Here is an 18,098-nt window from a genome sequence, read left to right on the forward strand (position 1 = left end):
TTTGGAGCAGCCCTCGCTTATGGCCATACCGCGCTGAGAGCGCCCGATCTCGTCTGATCTCGGAAGCTAAGCAGCGTCGGGCCTGGTTAGTTCTTGGATGGGAGACCGCCTGGGAATACCAGGTGCTGTAAGCTTTTGCCTTTTCTTCACTATTTATATAATATGCTGGCTTTTAGAAAGACTGTTTTACCGCTCTATTTATTACAATCATTTAAATGTATTATAGAGTTTTAAGTGTTTTACATGTTTTTTAGGCCATTTTATTACTCTTAACATTTTAAGTGTATGTGTCTTTAATAAATGGATGGTTGGCCTGTCATGTGACTAGACACATGACAGGAAGCAGGAAGTACAACTGTATAAGAGAGCAGCATGACAAACAAAGGACAGTCACCAAACTGTTGGATTGAGGAGTTGCTAATTTTAGAGCTCACCTTTCCATTCACCACCTGCAAACTTTGGATTACACTTTCTGTGGATTGTATATACACTGGTGGACACTCACATTGGACTTATCAACACACTGGGGTTCTTGGACTGTTTTTAGGGTATGGACAAATGAACTGTATTCTTTTAACAGAGTTTACCTAGTTTTATCGTGTTGTTTTAAAGTCTTTTATGTGAACCTTGTAAATACACCAAATCTATTTAAACCAATTTTCTTTTATGTCTCATTCTTTTAACCACTAGTCATCTCTCACAGTTAAATCTGACCCCATTTTAGTCTTGTAACTCGGCTGATAAGGCCGATTGTTACACTTTTATGGGAGACCGCCTGGGAATACCAGGTGCTGTAAGCTTTTGCCTTTTCTTCACTATTTATATAATATGCTGGCTTTTACGGAGGCTGATCTTTAAATAGCCCACTTTTTGGAGCAGCCCTCGCTTATGGCCATACCGCGCTGAGAGCGCCCGATCTCGTCTGATCTCGGAAGCTAAGCAGCGTCGGGCCTGGTTAGTACTTGGATGGGAGACCGCCTGGGAATACCAGGTGCTGTAAGCTTTTTCCTTTTCTTCACTATTTATATAATATGCTGGCTTTTAGAAAGACGTGTTTTACCGCTCTATTTATTACAATCATTTAAATGTATTATAGAGTTTTAAGTGTTTTACATGTTTTTAGGCCATTTTATTACTCTTAACATTTTAAGTGTATGTGTCTTTAATAAATGGATGGTTGGCCTGTCATGTGACTAGACACATGACAGGAAGCAGGAAGTACAACTGTATAAGAGAGCAGCATGACAAACAAAGGACAGTCACCAAACTGTTGGATTGAGGAGTTGCTAATTTTAGAGCTCACCTTTCCATTCACCACCTGCAAACTTTGGATTACACTTTCTGTGGATTGTATATACACTGGTGGACACTCACATTGGACTTATCAACACACTGGGGTTCTTGGACTGTTTTTAGGGTATGGACAAATGAACTGTATTCTTTTAACAGAGTTTACCTGTTTTTAGGGTATGGACAAATGAACTGTATTCTTTTAACAGAGTTTACCTAGTTTTATCGTGTTGTTTTAAAGTCTTTTATGTGAACCTTGTAAATACACCAAATCTATTTAAACCAATTTTCTTTTATGTCTCATTCTTTTAACCACTAGTCATCTCTCACAGTTAAATCTGACCCCATTTTAGTCTTGTAACTCGGCTGATAAGGCCGATTGTTACACTTTTATGGGAGACCGCCTGGGAATACCAGGTGCTGTAAGCTTTTGCCTTTTCTTCACTATTTATATAATATGCTGGCTTTTACGGAGGCTGATCTTTAAATAGCCCACTTTTTGGAGCAGCCCTCGCTTATGGCCATACCGCGCTGAGAGCGCCCGATCTCGTCTGATCTCGGAAGCTACGCAGCGTCGGGCCTGGTTAGTACTTGGATGGGAGACCGCCTGGGAATACCAGGTGCTGTAAGCTTTTGCCTTTTCTTCACTATTTATATAATATGCTGGCTTTTACGGAGGCTGATCTTTAAATAGCCCACTTTTTGGAGCAGCCCTCGCTTATGGCCATACCGCGCTGAGAGCGCCCGATCTCGTCTGATCTCGGAAGCTAAGCAGCGTCGGGCCTGGTTAGTACTTGGGTGGGAGACCGCCTGGGAATACCAGGTGCTGTAAGCTTTTGCCTTTTCTTCACTATTTATATAATATGCTGGCTTTTAGAAAGACGTGTTTTACCGCTCTATTTATTACAATCATTTAAATGTATTATAGAGTTTTAAGTGTTTTACATGTTTTTTAGGCCATTTTATTACTCTTAACATTTTAAGTGTATGTGTCTTTAATAAATGGATGGTTGGCCTGTCATGTGACTAGACACATGACAGGAAGCAGGAAGTACAACTGTATAAGAGAGCAGCATGACAAACAAAGGACAGTCACCAAACTGTTGGATTGAGGAGTTGCTAATTTTAGAGCTCACCTTTCCATTCACCACCTGCAAACTTTGGATTACACTTTCTGTGGATTGTATATACACTGGTGGACACTCACATTGGACTTATCAACACACTGGGGTTCTTGGACTGTTTTTAGGGTATGGACAAATGAACTGTATTCTTTTAACAGAGTTTACCTGTTTTTAGGGTATGGACAAATGAACTGTATTCTTTTAACAGAGTTTACCTAGTTTTATCGTGTTGTTTTAAAGTCTTTTATGTGAACCTTGTAAATACACCAAATCTATTTAAACCAATTTTCTTTTATGTCTCATTCTTTTAACCACTAGTCATCTCTCACAGTTAAATCTGACCCCATTTTAGTCTTGTAACTCGGCTGATAAGGCCGATTGTTACACTTTTATGGGAGACCGCCTGGGAATACCAGGTGCTGTAAGCTTTTGCCTTTTCTTCACTATTTATATAATATGCTGGCTTTTACGGAGGCTGATCTTTAAATAGCCCACTTTTTGGAGCATCCCTCGCTTATGGCCATACCGCGCTGAGAGCGCCTGATCTCGTCTGATCTCGGAAGCTACGCAGCGTCGGGCCTGGTTAGTACTTGGATGGGAGACCTCCTGGGAATACCAGGTGCTGTAAGCTTTTGCCTTTTCTTCACTATTTATATAATATGCTGGCTTTTACGGAGGCTGATCTTTAAATAGCCCACTTTTTGGAGCAGCCCTCGCTTATGGCCATACCGCGCTGAGAGCGCCCGATCTCGTCTGATCTCGGAAGCTAAGCAGCGTCGGGCCTGGTTAGTACTTGGATGGGAGACCGCCTGGGAATACCAGCTGCTGTAAGCTTTTGCCTTTTCTTCACTATTTATATAATATGCTGGCTTTTACGGAGGCTGATCTTTAAATAGCCCACTTTTTGGAGCAGCCCTCGCTTATGGCCATACCGCGCTGAGAGCGCCCGATCTCGTCTGATCTCGGAAGCTAAGCAGCGTCGGGCCTGGTTAGTACTTGGGTGGGAGACCGCCTGGGAATACCAGGTGCTGTAAGCTTTTGCCTTTTCTTCACTATTTATATAATATGCTGGCTTTTAGAAAGACGTGTTTTACCGCTCTATTTATTACAATCATTTAAATGTATTATAGAGTTTTAAGTGTTTTACATGTTTTTTAGGCCATTTTATTACTCTTAACATTTTAAGTGTATGTGTCTTTAATAAATGGATGGTTGGCCTGTCATGTGACTAGACACATGACAGGAAGCAGGAAGTACAACTGTATAAGAGAGCAGCATGACAAACAAAGGACAGTCACCAAACTGTTGGATTGAGGAGTTGCTAATTTTAGAGCTCACCTTTCCATTCACCACCTGCAAACTGTGGATTACACTTTCTGTGGATTGTATATACACTGGTGGACACTCACATTGGACTTATCAACACACTGGGGTTCTTGGACTGTTTTTAGGGTATGGACAAATGAACTGTATTCTTTTAACAGAGTTTACCTGTTTTTAGGGTATGGACAAATGAACTGTATTCTTTTAACAGAGTTTACCTAGTTTTATCGTGTTGTTTTAAAGTCTTTTATGTGAACCTTGTAAATACACCAAATCTATTTAAACCAATTTTCTTTTATGTCTCATTCTTTTAACCACTAGTCATCTCTCACAGTTAAATCTGACCCCATTTTAGTCTTGTAACTCGGCTGATAAGGCCGATTGTTACACTTTTATGGGAGACCGCCTGGGAATACCAGGTGCTGTAAGCTTTTGCCTTTTCTTCACTATTTATATAATATGCTGGCTTTTACGGAGGCTGATCTTTAAATAGCCCACTTTTTGGAGCAGCCCTCGCTTATGGCCATACCGCGCTGAGAGCGCCCGATCTCGTCTGATCTCGGAAGCTACGCAGCGTCGGGCCTGGTTAGTACTTGGATGGGAGACCTCCTGGGAATACCAGGTGCTGTAAGCTTTTGCCTTTTCTTCACTATTTATATAATATGCTGGCTTTTACGGAGGCTGATCTTTAAATAGCCCACTTTTTGGAGCAGCCCTCGCTTATGGCCATACCGCGCTGAGAGCGCCCGATCTCGTCTGATCTCGGAAGCTAAGCAGCGTCGGGCCTGGTTAGTACTTGGATGGGAGACCGCCTGGGAATACCAGGTGCTGTAAGCTTTTGCCTTTTCTTCACTATTTATATAATATGCTGGCTTTTAGAAAGACGTGTTTTACCGCTCTATTTATTACAATCATTTAAATGTATTATAGAGTTTTAAGTGTTTTACATGTTTTTTAGGCCATTTTATTACTCTTAACATTTTAAGTGTATGTGTCTTTAATAAATGGATGGTTGGCCTGTCATGTGACTAGACACATGACAGGAAGCAGGAAGTACAACTGTATAAGAGAGCAGCATGACAAACAAAGGACAGTCACCAAACTGTTGGATTGAGGAGTTGCTAATTTTAGAGCTCACCTTTCCATTCACCACCTGCAAACTTTGGATTACACTTTCTGTGGATTGTATATACACTGGTGGACACTCACATTGGACTTATCAACACACTGGGGTTCTTGGACTGTTTTTAGGGTATGGACAAATGAACTGTATTCTTTTAACAGAGTTTACCTGTTTTTAGGGTATGGACAAATGAACTGTATTCTTTTAACAGAGTTTACCTAGTTTTATCGTGTTGTTTTAAAGTCTTTTATGTGAACCTTGTAAATACACCAAATCTATTTAAACCAATTTTATTTTATGTCTCATTCTTTTAACCACTAGTCATCTCTCACAGTTAAATCTGACCCCATTTTAGTCTTGTAACTCGGCTGATAAGGCCGATTGTTACACTTTTATGGGAGACCGCCTGGGAATACCAGGTGCTGTAAGCTTTTGCCTTTTCTTCACTATTTATATAATATGCTGGCTTTTACGGAGGCTGATCTTTAAATAGCCCACTTTTTGGAGCAGCCCTCGCTTATGGCCATACCGCGCTGAGAGCGCCCGATCTCGTCTGATCTCGGAAGCTACGCAGCGTCGGGCCTGGTTAGTACTTGGATGGGAGACCGCCTGGGAATACCAGGTGCTGTAAGCTTTTGCCTTTTCTTCACTATTTATATAATATGCTGGCTTTTACGGAGGCTGATCTTTAAATAGCCCACTTTTTGGAGCAGCCCTCGCTTATGGCCATACCGCGCTGAGAGCGCCCGATCTCGTCTGATCTCGGAAAGCTAAGCAGCGTCGGGCCTGGTTAGTACTTGGATGGGAGACCGCCTGGGAATACCAGGTGCTGTAAGCTTTTGCCTTTTCTTCACTATTTATATAATATGCTGGCTTTTAGAAAGACGTGTTTTACCGCTCTATTTATTACAATCATTTAAATGTATTATAGAGTTTTAAGTGTTTTACATGTTTTTAAGGCCATTTTATTACTCTTAACATTTTAAGTGTATGTGTCTTTAATAAATGGATGGTTGGCCTGTCATGTGACTAGACACATGACAGGAAGCAGGAAGTACAACTGTATAAGAGAGCAGCATGACAAACAAAGGACAGTCACCAAACTGTTGGATTGAGGAGTTGCTAATTTTAGAGCTCACCTTTCCATTCACCACCTGCAAATTTTGGATTACACTTTCTGTGGATTGTATATACACTGGTGGACACTCACATTGGACTTATCAACACACTGGGGTTCTTGGACTGTTTTTAGGGTATGGACAAATGAACTGTATTCTTTTAACAGAGTTTACCTGTTTTTAGGGTATGGACAAATGAACTGTATTCTTTTAACAGAGTTTACCTAGTTTTATCATGTTGTTTTAAAGTCTTTTATGTGAACCTTGTAAATACACCAAATCTATTTAAACCAATTTTATTTTATGTCTCATTCTTTTAACCACTAGTCATCTCTCACAGTTAAATCTGACCCCATTTTAGTCTTGTAACTCGGCTGATGAGGCCGATTGTTACACTTTTATGGGAGACCGCCTGGGAATACCAGGTGCTGTAAGCTTTTGCCTTTTCTTCACTATTTATATAATATGCTGGCTTTTACGGAGGCTGATCTTTAAATAGCCCACTTTTTGGAGCAGCCCTCGCTTATGGCCATACCGCGCTGAGAGCGCCCGATCTCGTCTGATCTCGGAAGCTACGCAGCGTCGGGCCTGGTTAGTACTTGGATGGGAGACCGCCTGGGAATACCAGGTGCTGTAAGCTTTTGCCTTTTCTTCACTATTTATATAATATGCTGGCTTTTACGGAGGCTGATCTTTAAATAGCCCACTTTTTGGAGCAGCCCTCGCTTATGGCCATACCGCGCTGAGAGCGCCCGATCTCGTCTGATCTCGGAAGCTAAGCAGCGTAGGGCCTGGTTAGTACTTGGATGGGAGACCGCCTGGGAATACCAGGTGCTGTAAGCTTTTGCCTTTTCTTCACTATTTATATAATATGCTGGCTTTTAGAAAGACGTGTTTTACCGCTCTATTTATTACAATCATTTAAATGTATTATAGAGTTTTAAGTGTTTTACATGTTTTTTAGGCCATTTTATTACTCTTAACATTTTAAGTGTATGTGTCTTTAATAAATGGATGGTTGGCCTGTCATGTGACTAGACACATGACAGGAAGCAGGAAGTACAACTGTATAAGAGAGCAGCATGACAAACAAAGGACAGTCACCAAACTGTTGGATTGAGGAGTTGCTAATTTTAGAGCTCACCTTTCCATTCACCACCTGCAAATTTTGGATTACACTTTCTGTGGATTGTATATACACTGGTGGACACTCACATTGGACTTATCAACACACTGGGGTTCTTGGACTGTTTTTAGGGTATGGACAAATGAACTGTATTCTTTTAACAGAGTTTACCTGTTTTTAGGGTATGGACAAATGAACTGTATTCTTTTAACAGAGTTTACCTAGTTTTATCATGTTGTTTTAAAGTCTTTTATGTGAACCTTGTAAATACACCAAATCTATTTAAACCAATTTTATTTTATGTCTCATTCTTTTAACCACTAGTCATCTCTCACAGTTAAATCTGACCCCATTTTAGTCTTGTAACTCGGCTGATAAGGCCGATTGTTACACTTTTATGGGAGACCGCCTGGGAATACCAGGTGCTGTAAGCTTTTGCCTTTTCTTCACTATTTATATAATATGCTGGCTTTTACGGAGGCTGATCTTTAAATAGCCCACTTTTTGGAGCAGCCCTCGCTTATGGCCATACCGCGCTGAGAGCGCCCGATCTCGTCTGATCTCGGAAGCTACGCAGCGTCGGGCCTGGTTTGTACTTGGATGGGAGACCTCCTGGGAATACCAGGTGCTGTAAGCTTTTGCCTTTTCTTCACTATTTATATAATATGCTGGCTTTTACGGAGGCTGATCTTTAAATAGCCCACTTTTTGGAGCAGCCCTCGCTTATGGCCATACCGCGCTGAGAGCGCCCGATCTCGTCTGATCTCGGAAGCTAAGCAGCGTCGGGCCTGGTTAGTACTTGGATGGGAGACCGCCTGGGAATACCAGGTGCTGTAAGCTTTTGCCTTTTCTTCACTATTTATATAATATGCTGGCTTTTAGAAAGACGTGTTTTACCGCTCTATTTATTACAATCATTTAAATGTATTATAGAGTTTTAAGTGTTTTACATGTTTTTTAGGCCATTTTATTACTCTTAACATTTTAAGTGTATGTGTCTTTAATAAATGGATGGTTGGCCTGTCATGTGACTAGACACATGACAGGAAGCAGGAAGTACAACTGTATAAGAGAGCAGCATGACAAACAAAGGACAGTCACCAAACTGTTGGATTGAGGAGTTGCTAATTTTAGAGCTCACCTTTCCATTCACCACCTGCAAACTTTGGATTACACTTTCTGTGGATTGTATATACACTGGTGGACACTCACATTGGACTTATCAACACACTGGGGTTCTTGGACTGTTTTTAGGGTATGGACAAATGAACTGTATTCTTTTAACAGAGTTTACCTGTTTTTAGGGTATGGACAAATGAACTGTATTCTTTTAACAGAGTTTACCTAGTTTTATCGTGTTGTTTTAAAGTCTTTTATGTGAACCTTGTAAATACACCAAATCTATTTAAACCAATTTTATTTTATGTCTCATTCTTTTAACCACTAGTCATCTCTCACAGTTAAATCTGACCCCATTTTAGTCTTGTAACTCGGCTGATAAGGCCGATTGTTACACTTTTATGGGAGACCGCCTGGGAATACCAGGTGCTGTAAGCTTTTGCCTTTTCTTCACTATTTATATAATATGCTGGCTTTTACGGAGGCTGATCTTTAAATAGCCCACTTTTTGGAGCAGCCCTCGCTTATGGCCATACCGCGCTGAGAGCGCCCGATCTCGTCTGATCTCGGAAGCTAAGCAGCGTCGGGCCTGGTTAGTACTTGGATGGGAGACCGCCTGGGAATACCAGGTGCTGTAAGCTTTTGCCTTTTCTTCACTATTTATATAATATGCTGGCTTTTACGGAGGCTGATCTTTAAATAGCCCACTTTTTGGAGCAGCCCTCGCTTATGGCCATACCGCGCTGAGAGCGCCCGATCTCGTCTGATCTCGGAAAGCTAAGCAGCGTCGGGCCTGGTTAGTACTTGGATGGGAGACCGCCTGTGAATACCAGGTGCTGTAAGCTTTTGCCTTTTCTTCACTATTTATATAATATGCTGGCTTTTAGAAAGACGTGTTTTACCGCTCTATTTATTACAATCATTTAAATGTATTATAGAGTTTTAAGTGTTTTACATGTTTTTAAGGCCATTTTATTACTCTTAACATTTTAAGTGTATGTGTCTTTAATAAATGGATGGTTGGCCTGTCATGTGACTAGACACATGACAGGAAGCAGGAAGTACAACTGTATAAGAGAGCAGCATGACAAACAAAGGACAGTCACCAAACTGTTGGATTGAGGAGTTGCTAATTTTAGAGCTCACCTTTCCATTCACCACCTGCAAATTTTGGATTACACTTTCTGTGGATTGTATATACACTGGTGGACACTCACATTGGACTTATCAACACACTGGGGTTCTTGGACTGTTTTTAGGGTATGGACAAATGAACGGTATTCTTTTAACAGAGTTTACCTGTTTTTAGGGTATGGACAAATGAACTGTATTCTTTTAACAGAGTTTACCTAGTTTTATCATGTTGTTTTAAAGTCTTTTATGTGAACCTTGTAAATACACCAAATCTATTTAAACCAATTTTATTTTATGTCTCATTCTTTTAACCACTAGTCATCTCTCACAGTTAAATCTGACCCCATTTTAGTCTTGTAACTCGGCTGATGAGGCCGATTGTTACACTTTTATGGGAGACCGCCTGGGAATACCAGGTGCTGTAAGCTTTTGCCTTTTCTTCACTATTTATATAATATGCTGGCTTTTACGGAGGCTGATCTTTAAATAGCCCACTTTTTGGAGCAGCCCTCGCTTATGGCCATACCGCGCTGAGAGCGCCCGATCTCGTCTGATCTCGGAAGCTACGCAGCGTCGGGCCTGGTTAGTACTTGGATGGGAGACCGCCTGGGAATACCAGGTGCTGTAAGCTTTTGCCTTTTCTTCACTATTTATATAATATGCTGGCTTTTACGGAGGCTGATCTTTAAATAGCCCACTTTTTGGAGCAGCCCTCGCTTATGGCCATACCGCGCTGAGAGCGCCCGATCTCGTCTGATCTCGGAAGCTAAGCAGCGTAGGGCCTGGTTAGTACTTGGATGGGAGACCGCCTGGGAATACCAGGTGCTGTAAGCTTTTGCCTTTTCTTCACTATTTATATAATATGCTGGCTTTTAGAAAGACGTGTTTTACCGCTCTATTTATTACAATCATTTAAATGTATTATAGAGTTTTAAGTGTTTTACATGTTTTTTAGGCCATTTTATTACTCTTAACATTTTAAGTGTATGTGTCTTTAATAAATGGATGGTTGGCCTGTCATGTGACTAGACACATGACAGGAAGCAGGAAGTACAACTGTATAAGAGAGCAGCATGACAAACAAAGGACAGTCACCAAACTGTTGGATTGAGGAGTTGCTAATTTTAGAGCTCACCTTTCCATTCACCACCTGCAAATTTTGGATTACACTTTCTGTGGATTGTATATACACTGGTGGACACTCACATTGGACTTATCAACACACTGGGGTTCTTGGACTGTTTTTAGGGTATGGACAAATGAACTGTATTCTTTTAACAGAGTTTACCTGTTTTTAGGGTATGGACAAATGAACTGTATTCTTTTAACAGAGTTTACCTAGTTTTATCATGTTGTTTTAAAGTCTTTTATGTGAACCTTGTAAATACACCAAATCTATTTAAACCAATTTTATTTTATGTCTCATTCTTTTAACCACTAGTCATCTCTCACAGTTAAATCTGACCCCATTTTAGTCTTGTAACTCGGCTGATAAGGCCGATTGTTACACTTTTATGGGAGACCGCCTGGGAATACCAGGTGCTGTAAGCTTTTGCCTTTTCTTCACTATTTATATAATATGCTGGCTTTTACGGAGGCTGATCTTTAAATAGCCCACTTTTTGGAGCAGCCCTCGCTTATGGCCATACCGCGCTGAGAGCGCCCGATCTCGTCTGATCTCGGAAGCTACGCAGCGTCGGGCCTGGTTTGTACTTGGATGGGAGACCTCCTGGGAATACCAGGTGCTGTAAGCTTTTGCCTTTTCTTCACTATTTATATAATATGCTGGCTTTTACGGAGGCTGATCTTTAAATAGCCCACTTTTTGGAGCAGCCCTCGCTTATGGCCATACCGCGCTGAGAGCGCCCGATCTCGTCTGATCTCGGAAGCTAAGCAGCGTCGGGCCTGGTTAGTACTTGGATGGGAGACCGCCTGGGAATACCAGGTGCTGTAAGCTTTTGCCTTTTCTTCACTATTTATATAATATGCTGGCTTTTAGAAAGACGTGTTTTACCGCTCTATTTATTACAATCATTTAAATGTATTATAGAGTTTTAAGTGTTTTACATGTTTTTTAGGCCATTTTATTACTCTTAACATTTTAAGTGTATGTGTCTTTAATAAATGGATGGTTGGCCTGTCATGTGACTAGACACATGACAGGAAGCAGGAAGTACAACTGTATAAGAGAGCAGCATGACAAACAAAGGACAGTCACCAAACTGTTGGATTGAGGAGTTGATAATTTTAGAGCTCACCTTTCCATTCACCACCTGCAAACTTTGGATTACACTTTCTGTGGATTGTATATACACTGGTGGACACTCACATTGGACTTATCAACACACTGGGGTTCTTGGACTGTTTTTAGGGTATGGACAAATGAACTGTATTCTTTTAACAGAGTTTACCTGTTTTTAGGGTATGGACAAATGAACTGTATTCTTTTAACAGAGTTTACCTAGTTTTATCGTGTTGTTTTAAAGTCTTTTATGTGAACCTTGTAAATACACCAAATCTATTTAAACCAATTTTCTTTTATGTCTCATTCTTTTAACCACTAGTCATCTCTCACAGTTAAATCTGACCCCATTTTAGTCTTGTAACTCGGCTGATAAGGCCGATTGTTACACTTTTATGGGAGACCGCCTGGGAATACCAGGTGCTGTAAGCTTTTGCCTTTTCTTCACTATTTATATAATATGCTGGCTTTTACGGAGGCTGATCTTTAAATAGCCCACTTTTTGGAGCAGCCCTCGCTTATGGCCATACCGCGCTGAGAGCGCCCGATCTCGTCTGATCTCGGAAGCTACGCAGCGTCGGGCCTGGTTAGTACTTGGATGGGAGACCGCCTGGGAATACCAGGTGCTGTAAGCTTTTGCCTTTTCTTCACTATTTATATAATATGCTGGCTTTTACGGAGGCTGATCTTTAAATAGCCCACTTTTTGGAGCAGCCCTCGCTTATGGCCATACCGCGCTGAGAGCGCCCGATCTCGTCTGATCTCGGAAGCTAAGCAGCGTAGGGCCTGGTTAGTACTTGGATGGGAGACCGCCTGGGAATACCAGGTGCTGTAAGCTTTTGCCTTTTCTTCACTATTTATATAATATGCTGGCTTTTAGAAAGACGTGTTTTACCGCTCTATTTATTACAATCATTTAAATGTATTATAGAGTTTTAAGTGTTTTACATGTTTTTTAGGCCATTTTATTACTCTTAACATTTTAAGTGTATGTGTCTTTAATAAATGGATGGTTGGCCTGTCATGTGACTAGACACATGACAGGAAGCAGGAAGTACAACTGTATAAGAGAGCAGCATGACAAACAAAGGACAGTCACCAAACTGTTGGATTGAGGAGTTGCTAATTTTAGAGCTCACCTTTCCATTCACCACCTGCAAATTTTGGATTACACTTTCTGTGGATTGTATATACACTGGTGGACACTCACATTGGACTTATCAACACACTGGGGTTCTTGGACTGTTTTTAGGGTATGGACAAATGAACTGTATTCTTTTAACAGAGTTTACCTGTTTTTAGGGTATGGACAAATGAACTGTATTCTTTTAACAGAGTTTACCTAGTTTTATCATGTTGTTTTAAAGTCTTTTATGTGAACCTTGTAAATACACCAAATCTATTTAAACCAATTTTATTTTATGTCTCATTCTTTTAACCACTAGTCATCTCTCACAGTTAAATCTGACCCCATTTTAGTCTTGTAACTCGGCTGATAAGGCCGATTGTTACACTTTTATGGGAGACCGCCTGGGAATACCAGGTGCTGTAAGCTTTTGCCTTTTCTTCACTATTTATATAATATGCTGGCTTTTACGGAGGCTGATCTTTAAATAGCCCACTTTTTGGAGCAGCCCTCGCTTATGGCCATACCGCGCTGAGAGCGCCCGATCTCGTCTGATCTCGGAAGCTACGCAGCGTCGGGCCTGGTTTGTACTTGGATGGGAGACCTCCTGGGAATACCAGGTGCTGTAAGCTTTTGCCTTTTCTTCACTATTTATATAATATGCTGGCTTTTACGGAGGCTGATCTTTAAATAGCCCACTTTTTGGAGCAGCCCTCGCTTATGGCCATACCGCGCTGAGAGCGCCCGATCTCGTCTGATCTTGGAAGCTAAGCAGCGTAGGGCCTGGTTAGTACTTGGATGAGAGACCGCCTGGGAATACCAGGTGCTGTAAGCTTTTGCCTTTTCTTCACTATTTATATAATATGCTGGCTTTTAGAAAGACGTGTTTTACCGCTCTATTTATTACAATCATTTAAATGTATTATAGAGTTTTAAGTGTTTTACATGTTTTTTAGGCCATTTTATTACTCTTAACATTTTAAGTGTATGTGTCTTTAATAAATGGATGGTTGGCCTGTCATGTGACTAGACACATGACAGGAAGCAGGAAGTACAACTGTATAAGAGAGCAGCATGACAAACAAAGGACAGTCACCAAACTGTTGGATTGAGGAGTTGCTAATTTTAGAGCTCACCTTTCCATTCACCACCTGCAAACTTTGGATTACACTTTCTGTGGATTGTATATACACTGGTGGACACTCACATTGGACTTATCAACACACTGGGGTTCTTGGACTGTTTTTAGGGTATGGACAAATGAACTGTATTCTTTTAACAGAGTTTACCTGTTTTTAGGGTATGGACAAATGAACTGTATTCTTTTAACAGAGTTTACCTAGTTTTATCGTGTTGTTTTAAAGTCTTTTATGTGAACCTTGTAAATACACCAAATCTATTTAAACCAATTTTCTTTTATGTCTCATTCTTTTAACCACTAGTCATCTCTCACAGTTAAATCTGACCCCATTTTAGTCTTGTAACTCGGCTGATAAGGCCGATTGTTACACTTTTATGGGAGACCGCCTGGGAATACCAGGTGCTGTAAGCTTTTGCCTTTTCTTCACTATTTATATAATATGCTGGCTTTTACGGAGGCTGATCTTTAAATAGCCCACTTTTTGGAGCAGCCCTCGCTTATGGCCATACCGCGCTGAGAGCGCCCGATCTCGTCTGATCTCGGAAGCTACGCAGCGTCGGGCCTGGTTAGTACTTGGATGGGAGACCTCCTGGGAATACCAGGTGCTGTAAGCTTTTGCCTTTTCTTCACTATTTATATAATATGCTGGCTTTTACGGAGGCTGATCTTTAAATAGCCCACTTTTTGGAGCAGCCCTCGCTTATGGCCATACCGCGCTGAGAGCGCCTGATCTCGTCTGATCTCGGAAGCTAAGCAGCGTCGGGCCTGGTTAGTACTTGGATGGGAGACCGCCTGGGAATACCAGGTGCTGTAAGCTTTTGCCTTTTCTTCACTATTTATATAATATGCTGGCTTTTAGAAAGACGTGTTTTACCGCTCTATTTATTACAATCATTTAAATGTATTATAGAGTTTTAAGTGTTTTACATGTTTTTTAGGCCATTTTATTACTCTTAACATTTTAAGTGTATGTGTCTTTAATAAATGGATGGTTGGCCTGTCATGTGACTAGACACATGACAGGAAGCAGGAAGTACAACTGTATAAGAGAGCAGCATGACAAACAAAGGACAGTCACCAAACTGTTGGATTGAGGAGTTGCTAATTTTAGAGCTCACCTTTCCATTCACCACCTGCAAACTTTGGATTACACTTTCTGTGGATTGTATATACACTGGTGGACACTCACATTGGACTTATCAACACACTGGGGTTCTTGGACTGTTTTTAGGGTATGGACAAATGAACTGTATTCTTTTAACAGAGTTTACCTGTTTTTAGGGTATGGACAAATGAACTGTATTCTTTTAACAGAGTTTACCTAGTTTTATCGTGTTGTTTTAAAGTCTTTTATGTGAACCTTGTAAATACACCAAATCTATTTAAACCAATTTTCTTTTATGTCTCATTCTTTTAACCACTAGTCATCTCTCACAGTTAAATCTGACCCCATTTTAGTCTTGTAACTCGGCTGATAAGGCCGATTGTTACACTTTTATGGGAGACCGCCTGGGAATACCAGGTGCTGTAAGCTTTTGCCTTTTCTTCACTATTTATATAATATGCTGGCTTTTACGGAGGCTGATCTTTAAATAGCCCACTTTTTGGAGCAGCCCTCGCTTATGGCCATACCGCGCTGAGAGCGCCCGATCTCGTCTGATCTCGGAAGCTACGCAGCGTCGGGCCTGGTTAGTACTTGGATGGGAGACCTCCTGGGAATACCAGGTGCTGTAAGCTTTTGCCTTTTCTTCACTATTTATATAATATGCTGGCTTTTACGGAGGCTGATCTTTAAATAGCCCACTTTTTGGAGCAGCCCTCGCTTATGGCCATACCGCGCTGAGAGCGCCCGATCTCGTCTGATCTCGGAAGCTAAGCAGCGTCGGGCCTGGTTAGTACTTGGATGGGAGACCGCCTGGGAATACCAGGTGCTGTAAGCTTTTTCCTTTTCTTCACTATTTATATAATATGCTGGCTTTTAGAAAGACGTGTTTTACCGCTCTATTTATTACAATCATTTAAATGTATTATAGAGTTTTAAGTGTTTTACATGTTTTTAGGCCATTTTATTACTCTTAACATTTTAAGTGTATGTGTCTTTAATAAATGGATGGTTGGCCTGTCATGTGACTAGACACATGACAGGAAGCAGGAAGTACAACTGTATAAGAGAGCAGCATGACAAACAAAGGACAGTCACCAAACTGTTGGATTGAGGAGTTGCTAATTTTAGAGCTCACCTTTCCATTCACCACCTGCAAACTTTGGATTACACTTTCTGTGGATTGTATATACACTGGTGGACACTCACATTGGACTTATCAACACACTGGGGTTCTTGGACTGTTTTTAGGGTATGGACAAATGAACTGTATTCTTTTAACAGAGTTTACCTGTTTTTAGGGTATGGACAAATGAACTGTATTCTTTTAACAGAGTTTACCTAGTTTTATCGTGTTGTTTTAAAGTCTTTTATGTGAACCTTGTAAATACACCAAATCTATTTAAACCAATTTTCTTTTATGTCTCATTCTTTTAACCACTAGTCATCTCTCACAGTTAAATCTGACCCCATTTTAGTCTTGTAACTCGGCTGATAAGGCCGATTGTTACACTTTTATGGGAGACCGCCTGGGAATACCAGGTGCTGTAAGCTTTTGCCTTTTCTTCACTATTTATATAATATGCTGGCTTTTACGGAGGCTGATCTTTAAATAGCCCACTTTTTGGAGCAGCCCTCGCTTATGGCCATACCGCGCTGAGAGCGCCCGATCTTGTCTGATCTCGGAAGCTACGCAGCGTCGGGCCTGGTTAGTACTTGGATGGGAGACCGCCTGGGAATACCAGGTGCTGTAAGCTTTTGCCTTTTCTTCACTATTTATATAATATGCTGGCTTTTACGGAGGCTGATCTTTAAATAGCCCACTTTTTGGAGCAGCCCTCGCTTATGGCCATACCGCGCTGAGAGCGCCCGATCTCGTCTGATCTCGGAAGCTAAGCAGCGTCGGGCCTGGTTAGTACTTGGGTGGGAGACCGCCTGGGAATACCAGGTGCTGTAAGCTTTTGCCTTTTCTTCACTATTTATATAATATGCTGGCTTTTAGAAAGACGTGTTTTACCGCTCTATTTATTACAATCATTTAAATGTATTATAGAGTTTTAAGTGTTTTACATGTTTTTTAGGCCATTTTATTACTCTTAACATTTTAAGTGTATGTGTCTTTAATAAATGGATGGTTGGCCTGTCATGTGACTAGACACATGACAGGAAGCAGGAAGTACAACTGTATAAGAGAGCAGCATGACAAACAAAGGACAGTCACCAAACTGTTGGATTGAGGAGTTGCTAATTTTAGAGCTCACCTTTCCATTCACCACCTGCAAACTTTGGATTACACTTTCTGTGGATTGTATATACACTGGTGGACACTCACATTGGACTTATCAACACACTGGGGTTCTTGGACTGTTTTTAGGGTATGGACAAATGAACTGTATTCTTTTAACAGAGTTTACCTGTTTTTAGGGTATGGACAAATGAACTGTATTCTTTTAACAGAGTTTACCTAGTTTTATCGTGTTGTTTTAAAGTCTTTTATGTGAACCTTGTAAATACACCAAATCTATTTAAACCAATTTTCTTTTATGTCTCATTCTTTTAACCACTAGTCATCTCTCACAGTTAAATCTGACCCCATTTTAGTCTTGTAACTCGGCTGATAAGGCCGATTGTTACACTTTTATGGGAGACCGCCTGGGAATACCAGGTGCTGTAAGCTTTTGCCTTTTCTTCACTATTTATATAATATGCTGGCTTTTACGGAGGCTGATCTTTAAATAGCCCACTTTTTGGAGTAGCCCTCGCCTATGGCCATACCGCGCTGAGAGCGCCCGATCTCGTCTGATCTCGGAAGCTACGCAGCGTCGGGCCTGGTTTGTACTTGGATGGGAGACCTCCTGGGAATACCAGGTGCTGTAAGCTTTTGCCTTTTCTTCACTATTTATATAATATGCTGGCTTTTAGAAAGACGTGTTTTACCGCTCTATTTATTACAATCATTTAAATGTATTATAGAGTTTTAAGTGTTTTACATGTTTTTTAGGCCATTTTATTACTCTTAACATTTTAAGTGTATGTGTCTTTAATAAATGGATGGTTGGCCTGTCATGTGACTAGACACATGACAGGAAGCAGGAAGTACAACTGTATAAGAGAGCAGCATGACAAACAA

General features: G+C 40.9%; 32 non-coding genes across 32 annotated transcripts; all 32 read left to right on the top strand.

Annotated features, from left to right (window-relative positions):
* The first annotated feature begins 15 nt into the window (after positions 1-15).
* Positions 16-134, top strand: LOC141317496 (5S ribosomal RNA). Its single transcript, XR_012351872.1, has one exon. It is a non-coding gene; the product is annotated as a 5S ribosomal RNA (ribosomal RNA).
* Positions 135-884: 750 nt separating this feature from the next.
* On the top strand, positions 885-1,003 carry LOC141292538 (5S ribosomal RNA). The gene has a single exon (XR_012340533.1). It is a non-coding gene; the product is annotated as a 5S ribosomal RNA (ribosomal RNA).
* Positions 1,004-1,803: 800 nt separating this feature from the next.
* Positions 1,804-1,922, top strand: LOC141317743 (5S ribosomal RNA). Its single transcript, XR_012352103.1, has one exon. It is a non-coding gene; the product is annotated as a 5S ribosomal RNA (ribosomal RNA).
* An 84-nt stretch (positions 1,923-2,006) lies between these two features.
* LOC141294270 (5S ribosomal RNA) lies at positions 2,007-2,125 on the top strand. Its single transcript, XR_012340916.1, has one exon. It is a non-coding gene; the product is annotated as a 5S ribosomal RNA (ribosomal RNA).
* An 801-nt stretch (positions 2,126-2,926) lies between these two features.
* LOC141318530 (5S ribosomal RNA) lies at positions 2,927-3,045 on the top strand. Its single transcript, XR_012352841.1, has one exon. It is a non-coding gene; the product is annotated as a 5S ribosomal RNA (ribosomal RNA).
* An 84-nt stretch (positions 3,046-3,129) lies between these two features.
* On the top strand, positions 3,130-3,248 carry LOC141318451 (5S ribosomal RNA). The gene has a single exon (XR_012352767.1). It is a non-coding gene; the product is annotated as a 5S ribosomal RNA (ribosomal RNA).
* Positions 3,249-3,332: 84 nt separating this feature from the next.
* On the top strand, positions 3,333-3,451 carry LOC141294275 (5S ribosomal RNA). The gene has a single exon (XR_012340918.1). It is a non-coding gene; the product is annotated as a 5S ribosomal RNA (ribosomal RNA).
* An 801-nt stretch (positions 3,452-4,252) lies between these two features.
* Positions 4,253-4,371, top strand: LOC141317434 (5S ribosomal RNA). The gene has a single exon (XR_012351815.1). It is a non-coding gene; the product is annotated as a 5S ribosomal RNA (ribosomal RNA).
* Positions 4,372-4,455: 84 nt separating this feature from the next.
* Positions 4,456-4,574, top strand: LOC141292545 (5S ribosomal RNA). Its single transcript, XR_012340535.1, has one exon. It is a non-coding gene; the product is annotated as a 5S ribosomal RNA (ribosomal RNA).
* Positions 4,575-5,375: 801 nt separating this feature from the next.
* On the top strand, positions 5,376-5,494 carry LOC141317745 (5S ribosomal RNA). The gene has a single exon (XR_012352105.1). It is a non-coding gene; the product is annotated as a 5S ribosomal RNA (ribosomal RNA).
* An 84-nt stretch (positions 5,495-5,578) lies between these two features.
* On the top strand, positions 5,579-5,698 carry LOC141317634 (5S ribosomal RNA). Its single transcript, XR_012352000.1, has one exon. It is a non-coding gene; the product is annotated as a 5S ribosomal RNA (ribosomal RNA).
* An 801-nt stretch (positions 5,699-6,499) lies between these two features.
* Positions 6,500-6,618, top strand: LOC141317746 (5S ribosomal RNA). The gene has a single exon (XR_012352106.1). It is a non-coding gene; the product is annotated as a 5S ribosomal RNA (ribosomal RNA).
* An 84-nt stretch (positions 6,619-6,702) lies between these two features.
* On the top strand, positions 6,703-6,821 carry LOC141292864 (5S ribosomal RNA). Its single transcript, XR_012340590.1, has one exon. It is a non-coding gene; the product is annotated as a 5S ribosomal RNA (ribosomal RNA).
* Positions 6,822-7,622: 801 nt separating this feature from the next.
* LOC141318507 (5S ribosomal RNA) lies at positions 7,623-7,741 on the top strand. The gene has a single exon (XR_012352820.1). It is a non-coding gene; the product is annotated as a 5S ribosomal RNA (ribosomal RNA).
* An 84-nt stretch (positions 7,742-7,825) lies between these two features.
* On the top strand, positions 7,826-7,944 carry LOC141292552 (5S ribosomal RNA). The gene has a single exon (XR_012340536.1). It is a non-coding gene; the product is annotated as a 5S ribosomal RNA (ribosomal RNA).
* Positions 7,945-8,745: 801 nt separating this feature from the next.
* On the top strand, positions 8,746-8,864 carry LOC141292559 (5S ribosomal RNA). Its single transcript, XR_012340537.1, has one exon. It is a non-coding gene; the product is annotated as a 5S ribosomal RNA (ribosomal RNA).
* Positions 8,865-8,948: 84 nt separating this feature from the next.
* Positions 8,949-9,068, top strand: LOC141318588 (5S ribosomal RNA). The gene has a single exon (XR_012352895.1). It is a non-coding gene; the product is annotated as a 5S ribosomal RNA (ribosomal RNA).
* Positions 9,069-9,869: 801 nt separating this feature from the next.
* Positions 9,870-9,988, top strand: LOC141317747 (5S ribosomal RNA). Its single transcript, XR_012352107.1, has one exon. It is a non-coding gene; the product is annotated as a 5S ribosomal RNA (ribosomal RNA).
* An 84-nt stretch (positions 9,989-10,072) lies between these two features.
* On the top strand, positions 10,073-10,191 carry LOC141292937 (5S ribosomal RNA). Its single transcript, XR_012340603.1, has one exon. It is a non-coding gene; the product is annotated as a 5S ribosomal RNA (ribosomal RNA).
* Positions 10,192-10,992: 801 nt separating this feature from the next.
* Positions 10,993-11,111, top strand: LOC141318508 (5S ribosomal RNA). Its single transcript, XR_012352821.1, has one exon. It is a non-coding gene; the product is annotated as a 5S ribosomal RNA (ribosomal RNA).
* An 84-nt stretch (positions 11,112-11,195) lies between these two features.
* LOC141292565 (5S ribosomal RNA) lies at positions 11,196-11,314 on the top strand. The gene has a single exon (XR_012340539.1). It is a non-coding gene; the product is annotated as a 5S ribosomal RNA (ribosomal RNA).
* An 801-nt stretch (positions 11,315-12,115) lies between these two features.
* On the top strand, positions 12,116-12,234 carry LOC141317748 (5S ribosomal RNA). Its single transcript, XR_012352108.1, has one exon. It is a non-coding gene; the product is annotated as a 5S ribosomal RNA (ribosomal RNA).
* An 84-nt stretch (positions 12,235-12,318) lies between these two features.
* Positions 12,319-12,437, top strand: LOC141293023 (5S ribosomal RNA). Its single transcript, XR_012340619.1, has one exon. It is a non-coding gene; the product is annotated as a 5S ribosomal RNA (ribosomal RNA).
* An 801-nt stretch (positions 12,438-13,238) lies between these two features.
* LOC141318509 (5S ribosomal RNA) lies at positions 13,239-13,357 on the top strand. The gene has a single exon (XR_012352822.1). It is a non-coding gene; the product is annotated as a 5S ribosomal RNA (ribosomal RNA).
* An 84-nt stretch (positions 13,358-13,441) lies between these two features.
* LOC141318763 (5S ribosomal RNA) lies at positions 13,442-13,560 on the top strand. The gene has a single exon (XR_012353060.1). It is a non-coding gene; the product is annotated as a 5S ribosomal RNA (ribosomal RNA).
* An 801-nt stretch (positions 13,561-14,361) lies between these two features.
* Positions 14,362-14,480, top strand: LOC141317436 (5S ribosomal RNA). Its single transcript, XR_012351816.1, has one exon. It is a non-coding gene; the product is annotated as a 5S ribosomal RNA (ribosomal RNA).
* Positions 14,481-14,564: 84 nt separating this feature from the next.
* LOC141310579 (5S ribosomal RNA) lies at positions 14,565-14,683 on the top strand. The gene has a single exon (XR_012348064.1). It is a non-coding gene; the product is annotated as a 5S ribosomal RNA (ribosomal RNA).
* An 801-nt stretch (positions 14,684-15,484) lies between these two features.
* On the top strand, positions 15,485-15,603 carry LOC141317437 (5S ribosomal RNA). Its single transcript, XR_012351817.1, has one exon. It is a non-coding gene; the product is annotated as a 5S ribosomal RNA (ribosomal RNA).
* An 84-nt stretch (positions 15,604-15,687) lies between these two features.
* Positions 15,688-15,806, top strand: LOC141292573 (5S ribosomal RNA). The gene has a single exon (XR_012340540.1). It is a non-coding gene; the product is annotated as a 5S ribosomal RNA (ribosomal RNA).
* Positions 15,807-16,606: 800 nt separating this feature from the next.
* On the top strand, positions 16,607-16,725 carry LOC141318993 (5S ribosomal RNA). Its single transcript, XR_012353275.1, has one exon. It is a non-coding gene; the product is annotated as a 5S ribosomal RNA (ribosomal RNA).
* An 84-nt stretch (positions 16,726-16,809) lies between these two features.
* On the top strand, positions 16,810-16,928 carry LOC141294283 (5S ribosomal RNA). Its single transcript, XR_012340919.1, has one exon. It is a non-coding gene; the product is annotated as a 5S ribosomal RNA (ribosomal RNA).
* An 801-nt stretch (positions 16,929-17,729) lies between these two features.
* LOC141319115 (5S ribosomal RNA) lies at positions 17,730-17,848 on the top strand. Its single transcript, XR_012353390.1, has one exon. It is a non-coding gene; the product is annotated as a 5S ribosomal RNA (ribosomal RNA).
* Positions 17,849-18,098: the final 250 nt, after the last annotated feature.

This window comes from Garra rufa, chromosome 1 (assembly GCF_049309525.1).
Source record: "Garra rufa chromosome 1, GarRuf1.0, whole genome shotgun sequence".
Classification (NCBI taxonomy): Eukaryota; Metazoa; Chordata; class Actinopteri; order Cypriniformes; family Cyprinidae; genus Garra; species Garra rufa.